This window comes from Trichosurus vulpecula, chromosome 7, assembly GCF_011100635.1.
Source record: "Trichosurus vulpecula isolate mTriVul1 chromosome 7, mTriVul1.pri, whole genome shotgun sequence".
NCBI classification, from domain to species: Eukaryota; Metazoa; Chordata; class Mammalia; order Diprotodontia; family Phalangeridae; genus Trichosurus; species Trichosurus vulpecula.
The window spans coordinates 197836476-197860418 of NC_050579.1; the positions used below are offsets into that span (position 1 = coordinate 197836476).

General features: G+C 37.0%; 1 pseudogene; it reads left to right on the top strand.

Moving 5' to 3' along the window:
- Nucleotides 1-795: 795 nt before the first annotated feature.
- Nucleotides 796-4927, top strand: LOC118857373 (annotated as a pseudogene).
- The last annotated feature ends 19016 nt before the right edge of the window (nt 4928-23943 follow it).

Here is a 23943-nt window from a genome sequence, read left to right on the forward strand (position 1 = left end):
TGACTTCTGAAGGGTCTTCCACCTTTGAGATTCTCTGATACTGACCATAGACTTCAAATCAAGTGTTCTTTCTATGACATCATGTTACCTTCTCTTTAGAATTTGTGCTTCATTTTAAAAACCATAATGGATGTCTTCAGTAGATTGTCTTTCCTAATGAATGGACCTGGGCCTTCTCTTCTAGCTGCTACAACAAGCTGTCTCTTGTATCCGTGACATGAAATTGGTATCTTTATAACTATATTATGGGTACTATGATGCTGTGGAAAAAGTCCTGGCTTTAAAATCAAGAGATCTGGGTTCTTATCTCAGTTTGCTAATAAGTACACATACAAACATTATTAACCTAATCTGTGCTGGGTTAATACCTAATCTCTTGGGACCAATGTTTTCTCATCTGTAAAACAGTCAGATATAGACTTATTTTTAATCAAACAACCTATTAAGAACCATGGGATTTTTAAAAAGTATATAGTCCCTGTTTAGCATTGCCTGTTAAAAGATTGTGGGGTTAAGGTGGATAAGGTAGCCAGCAACAAGAAAAAGAAATGATGAATTCATGAACAAAAGGGTAGGTCCCGAGCTAGGCCCCCTGCAGCTGAAGACTGAGGCATGAGCGGAAGGGCTTGAGCTCAGCTCCCAACTTCAGCCTCGCACCCACTGTGGTAGCCTCAGTGGCAGCCTAGGAGCTGTGGCTGAGCCCTGAGCGCCACCAGCCTACCAGCCCAGACAGCCACGGGGAAGACAGGAAATCAAACAGTACCAGGTCTTTGGAAAACCATGTGACACTGCATCATGAGTGACAATAAATGTGGTCATTTTTATAGTGTGCAAGGTGCAGATTCAACTTTCACAGTACGAAAACGTAACCAGCAATTAAAACCAATAAGATCTAGAGCTCAGGGAATTGTTTGTGCTGCTTTTCATACCTTTGTTGGGATAAATGTTGCTGTCAAGAAATTAAGTTGGCCATTTCAGAATGGAACTCATATGGGACAGAGCCAAGGTGGCAGCTGGAAAGCAGGCACTTGCCTGAGCTCCTCACCAAGTCCCTCCAAAAACCTATAAAAATGGCTCTGAACAACTTCTAGAGCTGCAGAACCCACAAAATAACAGAGGAAAGCAGGACTCTAGGCCAGGAGAGCCTGGATGGTCTCTGGGTGAGGCCTATCACACACGGAGCTGGGAGCAGCGGGGAGCAGAGCCCAGCGAGGATGGCAGCCTGACCAACCAGACTGGGAGCCAGGCAGAACATGCCCTAGTGCCCTGAATCAGTGAGCTGTGGCAGTTACCGGACTTCTCAACCTTCAAACACCAAAGAAAACAGAGAAGGTTAGTGGGAAAAGCTGCAGAGATTGAAAGGAGTTTGCAGTTGGTCCACCACTCTGGAGGCGCAGCTACAGAACAACAGCTGCAGTTGCTTCTGGCCCCAGGCCCACCTGGTGGGAGGAATTAAATGGGGGATCAGAGAGGGAGTGCAGAGCCTGCTTAAGATCTGAGTCAGGTCTGGGTTGGTGGTTCTTGGGGAAGGAGGAGTGCTGGGGTTGCAAAGATGGCTGTATAGAAATAGCTCTGAAAACAACAGTACATCCGCACAAGCTTGGAACATAGTACTCTTTACTCTACAGGCAGTCATATCTCAATGAAAAAATGTTCAAGTACGTCGGCTGGGAACACCACCAGGCAGTGAAAACAAACTCAGATTCAGTCTCAGAATTTGGAATCTTTCTTTGGTGACAAAGAAGACCAAAACATACAGCCAGAAGAAGTCAACAAAGTCAAAGAGCTTACATCAAAAGCCTCCAAGAAAAACATGAACGGGTCTCAGGCCATGGAAGAGCTCAAAAAGGATTTGGAAAAGTAAGTTAGTGAAGTAGAAGAAACATTGGGAAGAGAAATGAGAATGATGTGAGAAAACCATGAAAAACAAGTCAATGACTTGCTAAAGGAGAACCAAAAAAATACACAAAAATACTGAAGAAAACAACAATTTAAAAACAGACTAACTCAAATGGCAAAAGAGTTCCAAAAAGCCAATGAGGAGAAGAATGCCTTGAAAGGCAGAATTAGCCAAATGAAAAAGGAAGTCCAAAAGACCACTGAAGAAAATACTACATTAAAAATTAGATTGGAGCAAGTAGAAGCTAGTGACTTGATGAGAAATCAGGATGTTATCAAACAGAACCAAAGGAATGAAAAAATGGAAGACAATGTGAAATATCTCACTGGAAAAACCACTGACCTGGAAAATAGATCCAGGAGAGATAATTTAAAAATTATTGTACTACCCTAAAGCCATGATCAAAAAAGAGCCTATACATCATCTTTCAAGAAATTATCAAGGAGAACTGCCCTGAGATTCTAGAGCCAGAGGGTAAAATAGAAATTGAAAGAATCCACAGATCGCCTCCCCAAACAGATCCAAAAAAGAAAACTCCTAGGAATATTGTCACCAAATTCCAGAGCTCCCAGATCAAAGAGAAAATACTGCAAGCAGCCAGAAAGAAACAATTTGAGTATTGTGGAAACACAATCAGAATAACCCAAAGATCTAGCAGCTTCTACATTAAGGGATTGAAGGGCTTGGAATATGATATTCCAGAGGTCAATGGAGCTAGGATTAAAACCAAGAATCATCTACCCATCAAAACTGAGTATCATGCTCCAAGGCAAAATATGGATTTTCAATAAAATAGAGGACTTTCAAGCTTTCTCAGTGAAAAGACCAGAGCTGAATAGAAAATTTGACTTTCAAACACAAGAATCAAGAGAAGCATTAAAAGTAAACAAGAAAAAAATCACAAGAGACTTACTAAAGTTGAACTGTTTTGTTTACATTCCTACATGGAAAGATGATGTGTATGATTCATGAGACCTCAGTATTAGGGTAGCTGAAGGGAATATGCATATATATATATATATATATATATATATATATATATATGTATGTATATATGTATATATGTATATATGTGTGTGTGTGTGTGTTTCTGTGTGTATGTATGTATATATGTATGTGTATATATATAGACAGAGGGCAGAAGGTGAATTGAATATGAAGGGATGATATCTACAAAAATAAAATCAAATTAAGGGATGAGAGAGGAATATATTGAGAGAGGGAGACAGGGAGTGATAGAATGGGGTAAATTATCTCACATAAAAGTGGCAAGAAAGAGCAGTTCTGTAGGAATGGAAGAGGGGGCAGGTGAGGGGGAATGAGTTTATCTTGCTCTCATCAGATTTGACCTGAGGAGGGAATACCATACACACTCAATTGGGTATCTTACCCCACAGTAAAGAAGGAGGAAGAAGATTTTAAAAAGGGGGGATGATAGAAGGTAGGGCAGATAGGGGGAGGAGATAATCAAAAACAAACACTTTCAAAAAGGGACAGAGTCAAGGAAGAAAATTCAATAAAGTGCGATAGATTAGGAAGGAGCAAAATATAGTTAGTCTTTCACAACATGAGTATTGTGGAAGGGTTTTACATAATGATACGCATGTGGCCTGTGTTGAATTGCTTGCCTTCTTAGGGAGGGTTCGTGGGAAGGGAAGAGGGGAGAGAATTTGGAACTCAAAGTTTTAAAAACAGATGTTCAAAAACAACAAAAAAAAAGTTTTTCATGCAACTAGAAAATAAGATACACAGGCAATGGGGCATAGAAATTTATCTTGCCCTACAAGAAAGGAAGGGAAAAGGGGATGGGAGGGGAGTTGGGTGACAGAATATATGCCATCTTGGAGTGGGGGGGAGGGTAGAAATGGGGAGAAAATTTGTAAATCAAACTCTTGTGAAAATCAGTGCTGAAAATTAAATATATTAAATAAATAAATTTTAAAAAGAATGAAGCTCATGGAAGGAGAGTTTATCATGAACTTGTTCTGTTAAAATGTGTCGGTCATAAAAATATAGTTAGCTTAATGAATGTGTTCACATCACAAAAATCTCTAGAAGAATTTCAGGATGTGTATTTGGTTATGGAATTAATGGATGCTAATTTATGCCAAGTGATTCACATGGAATTGGACCATGAAAGAATGTCTTACCTTCTTTATCAGATCCTTTGTGGTATTAAATGTTTCCATTCAGCTGGTATAATACATTAAGATTTGAAACCCAGCAACATAGTAGTAAAGTCAGATTGCACACTCAAGATCCTTGATTTTGGCCTGGCATGGACAGCATGTACTAATTTTATGATGACTCCATACATAGCCACATTGTATTATAGAGCACCTGAAGTTATCTTGGGGATGGGATACAAAGAAAATGTTGATATCTGGTCAGTGGGGTGCATCATGGGAGAACCTGGCAAAAGGTTGTGTGATATTCCAAGGCACTTATCCATGGAACAAAGTTACTGAGTAGTTAGGAACACCATCATCAGACCTTACGAAGAAATTACAGCCAACTGTGAGGAATTATGTAGAAAACAGGCCGAAATATCCCAGTATCAAATTTGAAGAGCTTTTCCCTGATTGGATATTCCCATCAGAATTTGAATGAGATAAACTGAAAACAAGTCGAGCTAGAGATTTGTTTTCAAAAATGCTTGTAATAGATCCTGACAAAGGAATTTCTGTTGATGAAGTCTTACGTCATCCATATGTTACCATTTGGTATGACCCTGCTGAAGCAGAGGCATTACCACCTCAAATTTATGATGACCAGTTAGAAGAACGAGAACATGCTTTTGGAGAATGGAAAGAACTAATATACAAAGAAGTAATGGATTGGGAAGAAAGAAGCAAGAATGATGTGGTAAAAGATCAGACTTCAGATGCTGCAGTACATAGTAACACCATTCCTTCTCAGTCCTTATCTATCAATGACGTTTCATCCACGTCAACAGGGCAGACATTGGCTTCAGATACAGACAGCAGCCTGGATGCCTTGACAGGACCCATTGAAGGTTGTCAATGATAAGTTAAAAATTGCAACCTTGCAATTGGAAAAGAACTCTTGATTCTACACTTGTAAGTTCATGGAACCAGGAAGGGAAACTAATGTTGGTGTTCTTACTCAGCTGTAATCTGATTGCCTGCTTGATGTTATAAAAATGAAAGCAATGCAATGTCTGACAAAAAATCAAAAGCCAATTGTAGTATATTTCAGGTGAGCAATTATAGTAGGTAGGGGAAAAATAATTGTGATATCAGCCGTGACCATATGTCTTAGGCAAACTTCTGGACTTACACACACATGCATCTGAAGCTTGCTTGTTTATTTAGCTTTGCCTTTTGGCCTGTCTTGCATTCAGAAATGTGGTGCATAAAAGTCCAGTGACGGTCCAGACAGTGTATTTTTTCAAGCCATTTCTTATTCCTACTGAGTAATGTGGTGTCTACAGTAGAAGAAATAAATAGTCCTGTGAGGTTTAATCATCTATTATTGCCTACTTTGCTCTCTATCATAGTATGCTTCATCCCACAGCTTTTTTTCTTTCAGGAAAACAGGCATTTTAAAAGCATATATTTTTTTTTGGTTTGTTCTTTTGGCAGGGCAATTGGCGTTAAGCAACTTGCTTAAGGTCACACAGCTAGTACATGAGTCAAGTGTCTGAGGTCTGATTTGAACTCAGGTCCTCCTAACTCCAGGGCCGCTGCTCTACTCACTGCACCACCTAGCTGCCCCCTTAAAAGTATATATTTAGTAATAAAAAAGCAGTTGATTTCCATGAATTAATGGCATTCAAGGCTGAGGATGAATTATTGTAATATATATATATATATGTATATATATATACATATATATGCATATATGTATACATACACATATATATGCATATATGTATATATACATATACACATATGTATATATACATATATATGTATATATACATATACACATATGTATATATACATATATAGTATATATACATATACACATATGTATATATATACATATATATGTGTATACACACACACACATATATATGTTGATGTTGACTACTACCCAAACAAAAATAATTACAAGGACATTTGTTCTTCTCAAATTGCTCTGTCCTGTGTTGATATGTAAATTTGACTTTTCAGTATGCCAAAAGATGTTTTGTTACTTGTAAAGTCACATCTGGCTTTTAAAAGCCTGTCCATTTAATTTACCCCTGATCTATTAGTATTCCAGATATCTTAGTTTGCAGTGCTTTAAGGAGCCCTGTGTTTCCCTATAAGTGTTGTTACAGTTATTTACAACAGTATGATGGCACATGAATTCTTAAATTCATTATCTTCATCACTGATAGAGGAGATTTTTTGCACAATTCTGGCAGGGTGGGCAAAGTGACTAGATTTGAGGAATCTGGACAAACTGGTTCCTGATCCTGCCTCTGATGCTTAATAGGTGCACACTTGACTGTGGGCAAGTCACATAATCTCCTGGAACTTGTTTCTTCACCTGTTAAAAGAAGAAAATAATCCACATAGTGCATGTCTCAGAGGGTTGCCTCCAGGCTTTAAACATAATCATGTTTGGAAGATGTGTTGCAGATTTTAAAGTAATCTAATAAATGTCTCTTTTGTGAAAAGTCAAATTGATCACTAATTTTTAATTAATAATGGTTTCTATTCTAAATTAAGAAAAACATTGATAATGACCCCTAATTCATATTTTACCTGTTTCTAAATGGAAGATGCTTAAAATAGTTTTTTTTAAAAAACTTCTAGCTTTTTTTCAACTTTTTCTGAACAGTATATAAAGCAGTCTGTCCTGGGAGTGCTCTTTTATTTTTAACTGGCAAAATATTATTGAAGTGTGACTTTGGGATTTGAGAGGGCATGCTGAACTACAGTTAGTGAATAAGCTGATAAGAGATTTGTAACTTGTAATTAAACTGCTCACCTGAAAGAGATACTTTGAATATTATTAATGTGTTTTTATATATGTATACGTATACATACATATATATCAATCAAAGTTCATTAAGACACTGAGTATCTAAATGCCATTGCAGACATGGAGTCAGTTAAATAAAATTGCATTTCAACTATGTTGCTCATGATTTTTCCCCCTCAAGAGCTTATTTTTACAGACTAGCATCTTGTTTTTAGTCATTTTGGAAGCTATTTGGACTGAACGTTAGGTAGAATGTGTTTTGAGGAAGTATTTTAATAAAAAAAGTCTGTTATAAATGCTATATAAAAATTAGATTTTATCTACACCAGTTATGTCATATGGTTGGTCTTATCACTGGAAACAGTAGCTTTTTTGGTTAACAAGAAAGCAAACTTACATGAATCTCTCAAATCATTTATTCTGTATTGAATGTTACAAGCCAGACAAATTCAGCTAAGAAATAAACACTTTGGTGACTCTAGGAAAAAAAGGTAGGAATTTGATGCCCAATCTTATTTGTCAGCTTAACGGGCACTTGAGTAGGAATGGAAATGTATATAGAGAGTATATACCAAATGAGAAATATATTGGTTATCATGGCTTGCATATTATCATTTTAGGTTTTTTGTTGTTCTTTTTCAAATACTGAGCCTTTGTGTGAGTCACAGGCTCAAGTTAATGTGGACCAGCTGTTTTCCAGTACTAGTCCTAGAATGTGAGAAGTGGAAGCAACCACTGAAGTCATCTGGTCGAACATCTTCATTTGCAGAATAGAGGTCAAGTGGCTTGCTCCAAATCATGCAGGGAGCATGAGTGGCAAAACTGTGATTCAACCCCATGTCCTCTTTTCCTCTATCCAGGGGACTTTCTACTATACTACAGTATAGCACAGTGTCTGGTACAAAGTAAATGCTAAATAAAAGCTCTGCCTCTGTGTGTCTCTGCCTCAATGTCTGTCTTTCTCTGTCTGCCTGGCTCTTTTTCTCTTATCTCTGTTTCTCTCTTTCTGCTACATATCTCCTCACTGGGCTTTTACCTCACTCAATTTGAGCTTATCCTTTAGTTCTGAGGTATTTCAGAAACATGTCTTCTCTCTTGGGAAATGAGAATGAAGAGAGGGTTGGGAAGAACCTTCTTTAAGGTTGTTGAATTACATGATAAAAGTATTCATTCATTCAATAATGTATGAAGAACTGTGTGAAACTTTGAGATACAAAGTTAAGGTATGAAATGGCTGCTGCCTCATGGTATTTATAATAGCAAGATAAGACAAACTCAGACAACTGAACCGTAGAAAAAAGGTTCCTACCTATCATGCCGTATTGATTTCACATTATTTTCCCTCATACATTCCACCTTCCAGTCAAATTGGCTTACTCACTAAACCCCATACAAGACATTCCATTTCCTGCCACTGTGCCATCTAGAGATGGCCTGCCATATCTAGAATGCACTTCATCAAATCTGCCTTTTGGAACACCCTTCTAATTGCCACCTCTTACTAGTACTGCTTCTGCCAACCCCCATACAAAGTGTTTTGGATTTATATGTACATATTTTGTATTAACTGAATTAATCTCCTCTCCCAGTAGAATGTTAAGCCCTTGAGATCAGAGACTTTTATTTTTGTCTTTGGTTCCTCAGAGCCTAGTCAAATTCTGACATACATCAGGTACTTAATGCATGCTTATTGACAGGAATGGAATACATAACATTAATAAAGGCATATGATAGAGGTATAGATCAAAATATTTTGTGAGGTCCAAAGGGGAACATCATTTCTCCAGGGAGAGATTCATGGAAAACTTAATATTTTAGTTAGGCTTCAGAGTATAACAAGAGTCATACAAAAGAGAGAATCACATAGGTGAAACATCTGACAAGTCTTAACACATACACACACACACACACACACACATACACACACACACGTGCACACACATCTCTCACTTGATCTCATCCCCTCCCCCAAATGCGGGAATCAGTCAGAAAGGAACTTTCTGACATGACTACTTAGACAAAAGAGTAGTTGAACATCAACGATAGTAATTCTGAGATTAAGAGTTAGGAAACCAGCCACAAAATCTTTCAGGCTTTTCCAGGTCGAAACCTTGGTCTTTTAAAATGTCATGAGGGAACGTAAGAGTGGAAATGTCATCTATCTGCTCAACAAAAGCCCAAGATCACATAAAACAGAAAAGCCCTACCCTTCAACTCTTTATTCACAGATATTGACCAAGATGTAGCAGCAAATGGAAATAACGTTGGATATTAAATCAGGGTAAATATGTGTTTGAATACTCGGTCCAAAACAATCTTGTTAGGTGACCTTGGGAAAAATCACTTAAGTTCCCTAAACATCTGTCTCTTCATCTATAAAATGAAGGTATTACACTCTGCCTATGTCTTAGGATTGATGTGATCAAAGTGCCTTATAAACCTAAAAGCATTATATAAATATGAATGATTATTATGTGAGCTACAAAGGGCAAAATTTAATTGGAAACCAATATAAGCATTATTAGAGAAAGCAGTAAAAGAATTCTCTGTGGTAGTAGGACTTGTGGGTCTTGAGTGGAACATAAAATTTTAATGAAATGGGCATTTACAAATTACAATTAGAGTATATCATGCATTTTATGATTAAAACATTAAATTCCTTTTGCATAATAAACCAGGACAAACAAAAGGCCTGGGATTACCAAAACACTGATTAAAGAGAGTCAATGAGTTTAAATTTGGTTATCAACACATTAGAATATAAAATATATAAATGAGTGTGATAATAAGTATCCCTGCAGTAAACACCAACAAAGGAATCATTTGCAAATATTTGCAAAACATCAGGGGAAGGTCTATCTTAGGAAAATAAGCATAAGTATTGCCTCTACGGAGCCCATTTTGCAAGGAGGGTGATAGTCATTGATGGATAAAGGGGATTACAGGAATAGTTGGGGTTGGGGGAGGGAGAAGCTAACTGCACCTAAGAAAGAAGCATGATTTCTTACATAGAATGTATATTACATAAATGATTCCTGACTAGTATTGAATTACAGGAAAAGAAAAACTGATATTTACCAGGAAAAAAAAAGGATTCAGGTTTAACTCGTTTGAAACTTGAAAAGGAGTCCAATTGTCAGAATATGATATATGCATGTAGCCCACTTCTGTATTTGCATGGAATGTCCTCTCCAAAAAAAATGTTTCCTATGCCTTCATCATCTTCACATATAGCCTTTTGGTAAGCCTCATATATAACTGTGAGCTCAACAGACTGAAATACTTAGCTAGGTCACAGTTTTGAATGTTCAGTTAACTTATAACTTACATAACTTATAACCTATAAAACATTAGAAGGGAGATGTTGAAACGTTGTTAGCTTGCACAAAGTCACATACTTTTATTTATCGATGAATGAGTTGAGTTACAAGAAGTTGTTGTTCAAGAATAAACTGGCTTGATAGTTTAGCAAATATATCCATACCACTGTATTATTATTAAAGCTTTATTTTGCTTAGGTGATTTACATTTCAACAGGAAAAAATGTCTTAATCCAAAAAGTCACTTTAATAGTTCCTCCCTAACCCCAAAAAGAAAAGATTTACTTTGTTTTGACTTTGTATATATTTTATATTTATTTATATGTGTACATACTGCCTCCCCTGATAAAATATAAGGCCCCTAAGGGCAGCCCCTATTTTCATTTTTGACCCTTTCATTCCCACTCAGAGCATAATTCCTAATGCACAGTTAGTTAATAAAAGCTTGTGGATTGATTTTTGAAGGAAATGATACATAAAAACAGCTTTTTAACCTTGAAAGGACCTAGAAGCAGTTGCTAGCAGCATGAATAAAGCATCGGGTGAGGAGTGAGGAAGACCCGAGTTTAAATCCAGCCTGAGACATTTACTAGAACTATAACCTTGGGCATAACTCTTAACCTCTATTTGCTTCTGCTTTCCCAACTGCAAAATGAGGATAAGAGAATCTACCTTGCGAGGCTGTTATGAGGATCAAATGAAATAATATTTTGAAGCACTTAACATAAAGTAGCACTATATAAATACTTGTTCCCTTCCCTGATAAAATAACTTAACATTAATCTATATGGATTATTATTATTATTATTATTGTTGTTGTTGTTGTTGTTGTTGTTATAGTTGGAACTTGCTTTTTTTTCTCTCAATAGTCCCTCAAGAATTTTCTTGTCATTACTACTTTCTGGTTAATTTCCCAATAGGATCTTACATGGAAGTTCATTTTTAGGCTTCACAGTATAAATATCACATATCTTGTATTGTACCATTTCTACTTCTATCCTTCCCCTTTTTAGTCTATAAGCTGCACGAGTACACGGACTTTGACTTATCAAAACTTTTCACACACACACACACACATATGTACATCCACCACTTTGCACAGTCTTCTGAAAATTGTAGAAGCTAAATAAATGTTGTTCAATAACGTATCCCTGGACTTCCTTTGTGGTAGCCTTCATAATTTATGATCTCTCACTGATTTTTCTAATCCGTATAATGTATGCTAGCTCTTTCTTAATAGAGTCATCTTAAATGTAGATGTGACTTTCTCTTATGAGTGACTTTCTTATTCATTGTCTTTTTACTCTTGCATCCCTTCTTCCCTTTTGCCATATCTATAATTTTAGAACTCTTTAAAAACTATCATTACTTCTTATTACTTCTAATGACAAATCTCTTCAGTTACAGTAGTTTTATTTGTAACTTCTTAACCTTTTGTAGATCTCCAGCTCCATTAAAATTTAAAATTTATCCATCTTCTGACTACTCACTTGTCTATTCTATTTCTCTTCTGTTTAGTCTTCCATTAATTAAACAACTATGAATAAATGAATGAATTAATGATAACACGTTTGTTAAATGCTTACTATATATCAAACACTGTGCTAAGAATTGGGGATATGCATAGAAAAGCAAGGACCTTACATTCTAATGGGAGAGAAAACATTTCGAGGAGATAATTGCTGTGTCATGTCTCTACAAGGTTTGTTCTACTGGACAATGACCATGAGGACAAAGCTAGAAACAGGACTATTTGTTTGGAACATTTGACTCTTCCTAGGGTTTTGGGTTTTTCTACCTTTTGCAGAAAGTCATTCAACACTTAGAGATTATGGTGTTATGGTTGAGTGATGATCTCTGCCTCCACAGGGTTTGCTCCCCTCGTCTATGACTTCCAGGACCAACCTGGACATATCTAACATGCTATGTACTAAGGCTGATGAAAATTTTTAAAAAGTAGTTTCTCCCTATAGGAGTTTGTAATCTAGTAGGAATGCATTTGAATTTCATCAGACTGTAAGCCATTAGGTTATGCATCGATACTTCAGCACCGGCATGATCTCATTATTATGGCTACTCCCCCAGTAGTGCAGATAAACTCATCCAAGCTCTCTCACCCTTTGTGATTCTTACTGATATTTTTCCATTGCTTTGTTATAAAGGGTCTTATTATTGCTTAATTTCATTTTTTGACCAAAGTATTGAATTTCATTTTCATTTTACATTTTAATGCTTAATGCTACTTTACATTTTAAATAAAATACATAGTGATAAATTGGAGAAAACTGGAAGTGAATAAAAACATGAAAATAAACTAAGAAATCTTCTTTGTAATAAATGCAAAATCACCCCACCCCCTGAAAATTGTGATAATCTCTTGCTGGATGCAGATGTATGATAATGAAACAGGATGCCACCTTCTAAGGAGTTCCCATTGTTGGATATTTTGTTCTGTATGCTGGAGGAGAATATGTCATACACTTGCATTGAAATTGCAGTCATTTGTATCACTAATCTGCCTCTTGAGATCTTTTCAAATATTCTTACTTAGTAACACTTCCTTTTGGAAATTTTCATTGAAAATTATTTGTTTGATGACCTCTAACATCATCTTCATTGCTCAGTTAAGTCATTGAAGGGATCGGCATGGAACCAATCCATTATTTCTAGATCTCTTTCTCAACGAATCAAAGCAAATCTTACAAACTATCTAGGATGTACACATGATCAAATTCTCATAGTGCCTTATTTTATTTATACTCTACCTTCATTTCCTCCCCCACTTTTAAAATGATTCTTATAGAATTGATTTTCCAGTTCTGATGATAAGACTCTTTCAATGCATATCCCAAAGTCTTATAGCTCTACATCATTGGCTGTCATAGCTGAAGTTTCTTGGAAGATTATATAGTCAGAGTTCAAACACCCAGATTTTTATTTTAAAATAACATAGATAATCTCATAGTTCAAAAGAACCTTTTCTATGATATCTTTGGGATATACACCTAGTAGTGGTATTGATGGATCAAAGGGTATGCAGAGTTTGGTTGCCCTTTGTTCATAGTTACAAATTGCTCTCCAGAATGGTTGGATCAATTCACAATTCCACCAACAATGCACATAATTTCTTTCTGGTAAACCCTAATTTCCCCAGATCATTTTTCACCTGGAACTGGGGCCTAAAGAAGAAAAGGGAGTGGAAAATTTTTAAAATGTGGAAAACATTTGTTTTAGAAATTTGTGTGGGAGAGGTTTGGCCCCTGGGAGAATAACTAGAAATAATGAGTAGAGATTTCAGATAACTTCTAAACAATTAAAGTTGCTCAGGAAAGAAATAGACTTTTTAGGAGGTAATAAGTTTCTTGCCACCAGGGACGCTTAAGGGTAGGCAGTATTACTAGTTGCAGGGTTGTTGCAGAGGGTATTTCAGCTTCATTACAAGTTGGACTGTAGTCTCTTGAGCACTTTCTGGCTCTGATTATAAGGGTTGAATTCAGGGAAGAACCAAGAATGGAAATCCTTCCTTCTCAAATATTCCCAATAATGTCTCTCCCAAACACTAATTATGGAATGGTGCTGTTACATGTATCCAATGTCCTTTTCTAAGTCCTTATTCTTCTTGACTTCTTTGCAGCCTTTGACACTGGCATTCTCTTTGGTACTCTCTTCTCTCTGTACCTACTCTCTCCTATTTGTTATTTGACTCTTCCTTTTTCAGTTTCTTTGCTGAATCTTCATTCAAGTCATACCTGCTAACCATGAGTGTCTCACAGGGCTTTGTCCTGAACTGCCTTCTCCTATCTCTATGTTGATTAATTAACTGATTCAATAAACATTTATTATCTGCTTACTACATGTTAGCCACTGTGCTACACACTGTGGATACACAAAGAGGCAAAAGACAGTCTGCCCTCCAAGATCTTACAATCTAATGGAGGATTGTATTGGGAATCAAGATGGGCTCTTAGCACTTATTCAACCAAGTGCCCTTGAAGAGTTTGGCCTTTGTTTCCTTGATTACACTAGGAGTCCTTGATGACTTTGTTGCCTCAAAAGAAAGCCTAGTTTATGTGGGTTTGAGTGACATGTTTGTGACATCAGAGGCTTTTAGACCACATGGGTTTAAGTCAAATTTTTGTGACAATTTTAGGTCATGCGAGTGAGTTGCATGTGTGACTCACCTTTGACTCTGAACAAGATATACAAACGCAGAGGTTGGCTTTCTTTTCCGGAGCTCTGAGCCGCAACAGGAGTGGTACATGACCCTAGGCCAGCCATTGTTATTAGCTCCCCAGTTTTGATGTTGATGCTTCTCTGGTAACTGTATATTGTGATTTTGTCAGACAGAAATCTGTCTGTTGATTCGTGTTTATTTACTCTGTTTGTATTTGCTCTGAAGCTCACGGTGCTGGTTTTTCCACCTGAGCTGAGTGAATGACATTTGTATGTTGGATTAAAGTAAGATTGTTAACCCCTTAATGCTGCTTTCCTTAGTAAAACAGATCAAAAGAACCTGGCCTTGCAGCATTCTTGTTGTTGGGTTTGTATTGGTTTTTCACCCCCACAGCAGCTGCTATCCAAATTATTGAAACAAGGAGACAACATGTAAGCAATTATATACAAAGCAAGCTATATACAGGAAAATAGGAAGTAATTTAAGAAGGGAGAAAACTGGAATTAAGGTGGGTTAGGGAAGGTTTCCTGTAGAAGGTAGGATTTTAGTTGACATTTAAAAAGAAACCAGAGGTCAGTAGAGTGGAGAAGGGAGAATGTTTAAGGCATAGTGGGGGCAGGAAGAGAAAACGCCCACAGCCAAGAGTCTAAGACTCTTATTTGTGGAATGACCAGGAGGCCCACATTACTAGATCACAGAGTATTTGTTGGGGAGCAAAGTGTAAGAAGACTGAAAAGGAAGGAAAAGGCTAAGTTATGAAAAGCAGAGCACTTTGTATTTGCTTCTGGAGGCAATAGGAAACCACCACAATTTTTTTTAGTAGAAGGATAACACCATTGGACCTGAGTTTTAGGAAAATTACTTTAGTGACAGAGGAGAATAGATTGGAGCGGGGAGAGACTTGAGGCAGGCAGACCCACCAGAAAGCTATTGTAATAGTATAGGCATGAGGTGATAAGGGTCTGCACCAGTGAGGTTGCAGTGTCAGAGGATGGAAGGGGCATATTAAAAATATGTTGCTAGGTGAAATTGACCGGCTTTGGCAAAAGCTTGGATAAGTGTGGAAATACGAAGAATACAGAATGACTCCTAGGTTGTCAGCCTGAGGGACTAGAAGGATAGTATTGCCCCCTTACAATAACAGGAAAGGTAAGAGGAGAGGAGGGTTTCGAGGGAAAGATAATGAGTTCTGTTTTGGATATATTAAGTTGCATATGTTAACTAGATATACAGCTTAGGATATTGGAAAGGTAATTGAAAATATTTGATTGGATGTTAGCAGAGATATTGGGGTAGAAAAAGGAGATTTGAGGATAATCAGCATAGAGATGGTAATTTAAATCCATGGGAACTAATGAGATCACCAATTGAAATAGGATAGAGGGAGTAGAGAAGAGGGCTTTGGACAGAACCCCACGAGGGACATCTGTGGTTTGAAGTCATGATCTGGAAAAGTATCCAACAAAGGAGACAGAGGAGGAGCAGTCAGATATATAAGCAGAAAACCAGGAGAGAGTGGTGTCTTGAAATCTAGAGAAACTGGTCTATGAAGGAAGAGAATGATCAGCAAAGTCAGAGGCTTCAGACAGGTCAAAGAGAATGAGGACTGAATAAAGGCCATTGGATTTGACAAGTAAAAGATTATTAGTAATTTGGAGAGAGCAGTTTTGATGGAATGATAATATGGTAAGCCAAATTGTAAGGGGTTGAGAAGAGAGTGAGTGGAGAGAAGTTGGAAACAAATATTGTAGATGACCTTTTTTGAGGAAATTAGCTACAAAGGGTAGAAGAGAAGTAGGAAGATAGCATGGAAGGAAGGAACAAATGAGGACTTTTCTCAGGATAGTAGAGGCATGAGAGTGTTTGTAGGCAGTAGGAAATGATTCAAAAGAGAGGGAAAGGTTGAAAATAAGTGAAAGAGACAGAGGCAAGATGGAAGAGTACAAGTTCAGACCCATCCAAATTCTCTCAACATTGCCCTTCAAATGTCCTTAAAATAACACCTCAAATCAAATTCTGGAAAAGCAAAGACAAAAAAAAAATGTCACAAGGAGGCATTTTTCCCACCTACAATTTAGGAGGTCCAAAGGAGAGGTCTGTAGTACAGGAGTGGGCCCAGGCCCAGGACATCGCAGCACCACAAGCAATGGTCCTTGGAGGAGGCCGTGGCAGCAGCAACAGCAGCATATTTGAAAGCTCTCAGCCCAGAAATGGTAAAGGACTTGGCAAAATGTTCAGAAAGAGATAACAAGGCACCCTTTGCTGGTACCTGCTGCTAGTTGGCACTTGGTGTCAACTCTATTGCCCACAAGCAGTGCTGGGATGGAGAGAAGCTCTTGTGATCAGTTACAAGGGAGCAGGAGCCCTCTTCACAACTCCAGGGCCAAGAGGAGCGCTACTTGCAATTGCATAGAACAAGGGAAACCATTGGTGGAGTAGTGAAATCCATTCTGGAGTACAAACTGGAACTATGTTCAAAAGACTTTAAAGTTGTGCATACCCTTTGATCCAGCAGTACCACAGTTAGGTCAGTGCCACAAAGATGTCAAAGAAAAAGGAAAGGGATCCCTATCTACAAAAACATGTATAGCAGTTCTTTGTGCGGGCAAAGAATTGGAAATTGGGAGGGGATGCTTATCAATTGGGGAATGACTGAACAAACTGTGGCATATGATGGTGATATTATACTACTATTGTTCTATAAGAAATGATGAGGAGGGTGATTTCAGAAAAAAAATGGCAAGACGAATATGAGCTGATGTAAAGTAAAGTGAGGACTAAGAGATCACTGTGCACAGAAACAACAGTATAATTATAATAATAAAGTCATCACCCACCCTGAAAGACTTAGTTACTCCGATCAATGCAGCCATCCAAGACAATTCCAAAGGACTCATGATTTAAAAAATGCTATCTACCTCCACAGAGAGAACTGATGAACTCTGAATGCAAATTGAAGTGTAACCTCTTGCTTTCTTTTTGTAATATGGCTGTTATGGAAATATGTTTCGCATGATTTTATATGCATAGTTGATATCATATTGTTTTCCTTCTCAGTGGATGGGGAAGGGTTTGGAGGGAGGGAGAAAATCTGGAACTCAAAATTTAACAATAAAAGAATGTTAAAATAAATAATTAAAAAAATAAGTTAAAGCATGCAGATGTCAAATGCAATCTAATGGAGGAGACAGGATGGGATTACTTGAACAAGTAGAGCAGTTAGCTTTGGTAAGGAGTAAGGCCACTTCATCATATGAAACAGGGTTGATGGAGGAGAAAGTATCAGAAGGGACCTGAGTGATAGGAGATGAAGATGAGGGGAGTGAATTCACAGAATTACAGTAGCTTAAAAGAAAAATGAGAGGCACAAATTTAGATACATCTCCACTCCAAATGTTAATATGGACTTTTTGTGCCCAAACTGTGGTAGAACCTTCTGAACTCATATTGACCTAGTCAGCCACAGTCAGACACATTGCCCTTGACCTCAACATAGTGATGTTATTTTGGTCCTCTTCAAGAACAAAGGACAACAACCAACCAACCAACTTTCAGTATCCAGCCCCTAAATCCCATCAATTTAACCTTTGTAAAAATTTCTCAACTTTTCCTCCTTTTTTTTCCTTTTACACTGATACCAACCACCTTGGCACAGACTCAGATCTCATGCTCAGACTATTGCTTGGTCCCTTGCTTGGTCCCTTCCTCAAATCTTTCCCCACTTCAATCAATCCTCCATTCTGCTGTCAGATTGGTCTTCCTGGACTATGTGTCTAGCTATGCCACCCCCTTATTCCATAAACTCCAGTGGCCTGCTATAACCTTCAAGATCAAATAAAAATACTCTGGTTGACATTCATAATCTACTCCCTCATCTTTCCAATCTTCCTATACTTTACCCAGCAATATATACCTGATATATTGACACAGGCTTCCTTATTGTTTCTTAAATAAGACACTTGGTCTCCTCGCTGTGGGCATTGCTACTGGCTATCCTACATAACCGGAATGTTTTCCTTCCTCATCTCTGCTGCCTGACTTCTCTTAAATTCCTTCATGTCTCAGTTATGGCTTCCATAATTTCCTTCACATATCAGATAAAATTCCACCTTTTACAGTAAGTTTTCCCCAATGCCTCTTAATTCTAGTTCTTTCCCTATGTTGAGTGCTTTTTTTATCCTGTATATAGTTTGTTTGTACATCTTTGTTTGTTTATTGCTACCCCATTAGACTGTGAACTCTTTACAGACAGATGTTATTCATGTTATTCATGAGAAGGATCTTTTCCTTCCTTTCTTCCTTCCTTCTTTCCTTCTTTCCTTGCTTCTTTCCTTCCTTCCTTGCTCCCTCCCTCTGACCCTCCTTCCTTTTCTCTCTTTCTTTCTTCCTTCCTTCCTTCCTTTCTTTCTTACTTTCCTCATTTCTTTCCTTCCTTCCTTCCTTCTTTCCTTCCTCTCTCTCTCCCTCCTTCCCTCCCTTTCTTTCCTTCTTTCTTTCTTTTTCTTTCTTTCTTTCTTTCTTTCTTTCTTTCTTTCTTTCTTTCTTTCTTTCTTTCTTTCTTTCCTCTCTCTCTCTCTCTCTCTCTCTCTCTCTCTCTCTCTCTCTCTGCAACACTAGGCACAGTGCCTGGCCTATAGTAGGTACTAAATAAATTTTATTGACTGACTGAATATCTTGAAACCTCAGCAGTGAAGCACCCAGTTATATTTACCCTTACCATTTGTGTCTGAATGACTCAGATGCTTCTTCTCTTAGTGCCATAGCAATGAATTGTCTATGGTTCCATAGCTGAAGTTGTATCAATATAAAATTCTTGACACCTTAAAGGAGCCAAGGAAAAAGAAGAGAGGGCAAGAGAAAGGTGTCAATAGAACAGTAGAACAAAAAGTGTTAATAACAAAAGTATTAAATAAGAAGGAATAAAAAGGAATCAAGATGCAATGAGTCTGAGCTGATTTCTCCAGTTTCATGCTCTTTTTCATTTCTCCTCCATGATTCCAACCTCTTATCTTATCTAAGCACACATGTATCAGCAATTCATTTATAGAGCTAAAATTACTAACAATCTATAGGTTTATGATGTTACCTAAGAAGAGAGGGTGGTGTGGAGGACAGAAAAAGAGTCTAAAAACTTCTGGTAGTTTGGATCAAAGGGGTGGTGGGGAATGTATCTCCCAACATTCTTGGTTCATGTGACATGACATTTTGGATGAATTTATATATTATTAAGTCCCAATTGTCTATGTGTTTGTATCTGTGGGAATGACTGCTGATGATTTTCATACAAAGCCACTCACTGAAAAAGTGAAAAGAGGAAGTTTCTTTTCTAAATCATCATTCTGCTAACTCAATCAACTATTTAGTTGTTTTGGTTTAGCCAAACCTATAGCCAACTAGATGAGATGGTGACTTTCTCAAGGGACGAAATCAATGCAGTCTCAGAAAGGTCCTTCCTGAGAATCTACATGACCATTTTCCCAATCTCTCATAGAGTTCCTAGATCCCGTGTGGAACTAATTATATATTCAAAGTAGTAAAAAGTGGAGATGAGTTATTCATGAGAAGGATCTTTGAGCACCAGACAGTGTGTGTTTCCATATTTCTCTCTGGATATTAAAGGGCCAGTGATTTGCTAGACCTAAAATCTGATGCAGATATTTTGACACCTTTGAGTTATAACTTAATCATCTCCAAGTGATTTCCCTAAGTTTCTCAGGAACATGGTTGAATTATTTTCCTTAATACAATACCACTAATATTTTGAATATTTTGTTGTTCAATCATTTTTCAGTTGTTTCTGACTCTTCATGACACCTCTTTGGGATTTTCTTAGCAAAGATACTAGAGGGGTGTGTTAGTTTCTTCTCCAGCTCATTTTACAGATGAGGTAACTGAGGTGGGAAAAAGGTTAAGGGATTTGCCAAGGGTCATGCAGAACATTAATATACCATATACCAGATAAAATTGTCTCACAAGCAATGATACTTTCATTAAAGGACCTAAAAGGACTGGTTTTAAATAATATTTACATTTAAGGATAGAGAGTACTTTTCCTTAGAAATATACTGAAAATGATTTAAAAAAACACTTGCTGTTACCATTCAGTCATTCACAGTTGACATTTAAAAAGGCTTGTCAATGCTACCTGTGAGTTGTCATATTATGATAAGTCCAGGAAGAAATTCTTGAACCAGGAGTGCTTTCTTCTGACAACTTCTTTCTTCAGGTTATTATTAATCCATTCTTAACATCAAGTTTGACATTGTCATTGTGAGAGATGATGGAGTAGCTGTGATCAGTTGTTGAGGCACCTGTATTCACAGTAATAACATTCTGTAGAGGGAAAGAGAGGGAGAGAATTAAAGTACATTTTCTGTATAGATTGAGAAACATTAAAAAAAATCTGAACACTTCAAAATATCAAAAATATTTACTTTAATGGGTGGATTTCTGACTGAATGATTTCCTAAAGGTAACAGTTTGATGTAGAATATAGTATCCTTGTGTGCTATTTCCTTTAATAATTTATAATTTTCTTCATAGTGATGCAATTCTAATAACTAATGGATTCTATTTTCTCCCCATTTATTTAATGAAACATCTTTCTCTAATGGCTTTGGGTGGTTTCACCAAAATGGATAAAATTCAAGTGTCTTTTAGTTAGTGATTTTTCCTTGTGCTCCTAAGTTCAGTTTTCCTGAATATTGTTGGCAATTCATTAGCTTTAACTGCATCTTCAACACCAATGAGTTGTCAATGTGTTTTCCATATCATTTAATTCATTAAAGAAATGATTGATATACGGAAATGGGAACTGATTTTTTATACTGCCTTATCCCTTACTTTGATGAAACCTGAGTAGGGAATCATTCAAGATAAGAAATTTAACACATGGATGAACTATATCATGTGGTCACCATTTTGTTGTTGTTGTGTCTTTGTCCTTTGTTTTCAAAGAGCACCACGACATCAGGGAATGATGACATGACTTGCAGCTGACTTGGATTTCAGTGATGGAGGGCTATGCAAGGTCACCAGCCTAACTTTCTCCTCCAGAGCCATTTGGATCCAGTGACCAATATTTAACAGGATGACTTGAGATGACCCAGGCTGAAATGGGAGACCCTGGCCCTTTTAGACTCAGGTCTTTTTATGCACTCACTTGGAGTGAAGTAACACTCATTCAGTGAATAGGCCTCCTTAAGAAGTGAATCAAGGGATGGTACCTTTAATTAGAAAAAAAAATCAAAGTGAGAGGGGAAGAGCCTCAGGGTTGCTGTTCCAAACAGAAGCAATTACCATTGGCATTCACTTTAAGCTAGGAGGACCCCAAAATACATCCATTAAGTGGAGCTTGGGCAGGGACCTATTTATCTATTTACTCAAGTTAGCACTGGAAAGATATGAGAGTCATAACTGTTCTGTTCTCTTTTGGAATCCTGTCTAGGCATACCATCTTTATTTCTGCCTTCTTATTTAATGCTTCTATTAGGGATCTCAATTTCTCCCCTCAGCCAAAAGTTTATTTTCTATGGCCTGCCTGGATTGTGAGAGGGTACTGAGTGCACTGAGACTTTATTTCAATGGTGGTCATTCTTGATGCAGTGACATCAGGTTTTTCAAGTTATTTTAAACATCATGGCATAGCGTGTATAGAGTCAGCATCAGAATCAAATAAATTTGGGCTCAGGTCTAGCTTTTAATAGATAGGAGCCAGTTACCACTGGCTAATTGCTTAATTTTTCAGTTCCCAGAGTGACTTTCCAAGGCCATAAGTTATAGTCAAGTTCCCAATCTGAATTAGTTGAGGGAGTTTCTATTCTGAAAATTCTTTTTACCAAAGAAAACATAGATCTTGTCTAAAAACCATGAAATTATTTAATCAAAATTGATTTAAATTAACCTTAAATCGCTGAACAACTAAAATGAAATCTCTACTTCAGTTTGAGTAAGCACCTTTTGATTTGACTGCCTGTTAATAAATTCTTGTTGGCTATTAATAAATGTCCCTTGAGTGATTGATTGATTGACTTATTGTCTCTTCCATTATAAATTTAGACAGAGTTGACTGACTTGGGCTAAATTGAGCTTATTTCTAAAGGACATCAAGGTACACTTCAGGTTCAATTTTTAGATTGGCTCACCTTTTGAAGGAAATCATTAGTCAATTAAGTTTTCAAAGAGGCTATGTTTCATAATTGTATTGAGTCACATTGGCAATTCATAGAACGACTGGAAATGGTTCAAATGTCAAAACTCCAGAAGTTTAGGAATCATGAAATGTAGACAAAACATATGCCTTTCATTCTTGCTCTCCCCAGGCACTATTGGAAAGGAGCTATAGAGGTTGACTTCTGAGCTTAGGGAATTGTAATGGTATTTACTTTTTCCCCCTAGTTATGTAACTATGGTTCACTGAAGGTCAACAATTGTTGAGCTGTTCACGTGGGTTTTAGTGATTTTGACTGGTTAGCTCAGTTTAACATTGGACTAGTTAATTCAGTTCTAGAGAGTACAGTACAGCTTCAGGAGTTGTACAAGTGTATAAATCATCACGCTGACTGCATGATCTATAAGGTAAGAGTCTCTTCCTTCCCCCACTGGATTAGGTCTAATGTACAGGTACATTTCTTTTTACATATTTGTCCAATAGAGACAATTTTTAAAGACTGCTGGATCTGAACAAGAGGACCAGTATTCAAATTCTGACCACCACTTGCTACCCTAGAAAGTTCCTACCACCTCAGGTAGGGGGAAGGGGGAAAAAGGGAAGAGGGGTAGAATTTGGAACTCAAAACTTAAAAAAAATGTTCAAAAATTGTTTTAATATGTCATTGGGAAACAACAAAATATTATTTTTAAAAATTACATGAAGAATGAGAGTGATGCATTAAACGAGTTCTAATTTCCCCTACATCTCTACCTCTATAATTGCCATATTTGACCATATTTTCAGTTTTTACTCCTTCATTTACATATGAGCAGATTTATATTTTCCTTCCTTATGTCATTTATAAAGTCCATATTACTCCTAGAGAACAGTGGTTCAGAAAATTGTTTTATTATCCTCATAGCTGATATTTCTTAAAACAATTCTGATGATATGAGAAGAGACTTTCTATATAAGAGAGATGTTTATTTTTCTTCTCAGCAGGGCAAATTCTTCATTCCAGGACTTTTAGCACTTGTCTTTCATTGATAACCCATTCTAGTAAATAAATAAATAGATAAATGAATGATAAATGAAAGAATGAATGAATAAACAAAAAAACAGATAGATAGATAGATAAACGAATTAATCATTTGAAAAATAAAAGTGCAAAGGAAAAAACAAAAAAAAATTCAGAACACTGTATTGTACCTAAATGATACATATTCGGTTCTCCAAATTAGCCTCGGAACTGTTCTTATCTCCTCTTTGTCATCTTCTATATCAGAAATTATATGGGAGGGGCTTACTAATGACCCCCTGACATCCACATAGAGTAAAACAGTCTCTGGGGATGGGGGTAAGTTTATTATTGCTTTTTTTAGACTATTCACCCAATGATATTCTTTGTCAGTTCTTGACTTAAATCATACCTATCACATTTTCCTGCTTTTATGTTGTA